Source organism: Neomonachus schauinslandi, chromosome 7 (assembly GCF_002201575.2).
Source record: "Neomonachus schauinslandi chromosome 7, ASM220157v2, whole genome shotgun sequence".
NCBI lineage: Eukaryota > Metazoa > Chordata > Mammalia > Carnivora > Phocidae > Neomonachus > Neomonachus schauinslandi.
This window is the reverse complement of record NC_058409.1, coordinates 50,591,943-50,594,295: the sequence shown is the minus strand read 5'-3', so window position 1 is coordinate 50,594,295 and position 2,353 is coordinate 50,591,943.

Below are 2,353 nucleotides of genomic sequence, written 5' to 3'. Positions count from 1 at the left end.
AGCGGGAAGCCTGCTTCTCCCTCTCCCACTCCCCCTGCTTGTGTTCCTGCTCTCGCTATGTCTCTCTCTGTCAAAAAAATAAATAAAATCTTTAAAAAAAAAAAAAAAAAATTGCAGATATGAGAACAGTGAAAATGGAAGGGGCAAAATTATCAAAAACAATAATTCAAGAACATTTCCCAGGCAAAATTATCAAAACAATAATACAAGAACATTTTCCAGAAGGGAAATAAATGAGTTTCCCTATTAAAAAGGTCCATTAAGGGTCCAACAGCATGAATGTAGGGGCAGGAAAGGAGGGCAGGCTTACACCAAAGCTCATTATTGTGCAGAATACCAGGTCAAAAACCTGTAAATAGGCAAGCCACATTCAGAGGATAGGGAATCAGAATGGCACCAAACTTAAAAACACTGAAAACTGGCAGACAATGGAGCATGCCTTCAAAATGATGTAAAAATTATTTTCAAATTATTCAGGAATTCTATTCATAGCCCCACTGAGAGTAGAATAAAGAAATTTCAGACACAAAGTTTTAAATAATGTTATCACCCATGTACCCTTTTGCAGTAAACAGTGGAAGATGTGCCTTCCAAAACAAATCAAGAAAGACAATGGCATGGGCTCAAGAAACAGAATCTAAACCAGGAAAGAGAGGTCGGAAGTTCACAGAGCAATGGCCGAGGGAAGTCTCATGTGGACAGCTGTACTGCACATAGAGATCTGTAAAGCCCCTAGTCCAGTTTACAACAGGAAGAGCGAGCTCCAGAAAGTTTTCCATGAAAAAAAAGAAGAAAACATTTTATCTGATGGTTTGGCCATGTGGAAAATTATATGCAGAGGCATTTTACACACTTGCTGGACGGTGTGGAAAGTTAAAACAAAACCCAAAGCGAATGAAAAAGTGAAGCAATTAACTCCAAGAAAAACAAAAGCTTCTACCATGTCACCTTAGTACATAAAGTGGTACAGCACTGAATAATTACGATTAATGCAATAACAATACTAAATATGGACTAAACCTTATGATTAACGTATTAAGAGGGAAGCAAGGAGGGGAGTTTTAAGAAAGCTAAATTTTTTTTTTTTTTTTAAGATTTTATTTACCTGGAGAGAGAGAGAGAGACAAGTAGGGTGAGCAGCAGGCAGAGGGAGAAGGAGAGGCAGGCTCCTCACTGAGCAGGAAGCCCAAAGAGCGGCTTGATCCCAGGACCCTGGGATCATGACCTGAGCCCAAGGCAAATGCTTAACTGACTCAACCACCCAGGTTCCCCAAGAAAACTAAAATTCTTAAGTACCATGACAGAAAGTCAGTTACCAATGTCTAACATTGTAAATTCTGTAAATAACAGAATAACCATATTTAGAAATAGGTAGTAACAGAAGAAACAGCTTGTCTGAAAATATAGCACTACTTGACTTTTTAAGCCATGTATAATAATTTTTAAAAATATGAAATAATGCATACTAAAAGGTTAGTACTGTGTCTAGCATAAGAAATAGTAGCCTGTTGTTTTAAAAAAGTGAGTGTTTTTAAAAATCTGGGGGAGTAGAAATGAGGGTAAAAAAACAGAATGAGTTTAGTACATAACTCATGTGATGTGAAGTATTTTATCTTGCTATAGGTTGACCCTAAATTTAGCTTTGCATTGAAAAAAAAAATATTACAAGGATTCACACAGCCCATATTTAAAAAAAAAAAAAATCAGACCAGTTGAACAGAAGCCCAATTATTCCTGGCACTGAAGCCAAAGGAGAAATTCTCATAGGTAGGATTCTCATAGGTAGAATATTGGGTGATATGATTTCTTAAAACTCTGTAATATCATTACAGTAAAAATATGAATTTCTTTAGGCTTTTATTCTATTTCACATAATGTCTCTAAACACAAGCAGATAAACAAAGTAGGCAGTTCATATATATAGATAGCTCTTTGATGAGATGACCAAATTCAAGATAAAAATTCTGTCCTGGACTGCAGAAGTCCAGGATTATATTATGCACAGGACTAAAGTTTCCCATTTGTCTTTCTCTACAGAGAAAACGAAGTAGGAAGAAAAAAGAGTAAAAGAGATTGAGTTCTTATATCTAAAAATTCATTATATCAGGAATAAATGAACAAGAAAGCAACTCTTCACATGTCCTGAATGGGAGGGAGGGGGACGTCTATTCTTTATTCTTACAAGATCAAAAAAATATCCTTCACAGCATGCATAGAAGACAAAAGATTAATTCTTCCAGTTATGTTTTTATAGAAGGAAGGAAGTATATGCTGTAGGTGAAAAACTGACAAGTTTTGGTTAAACAGTAATATCTTTAAGTCATTTGAAAAGAAAAAAACAAAAATAGTATAA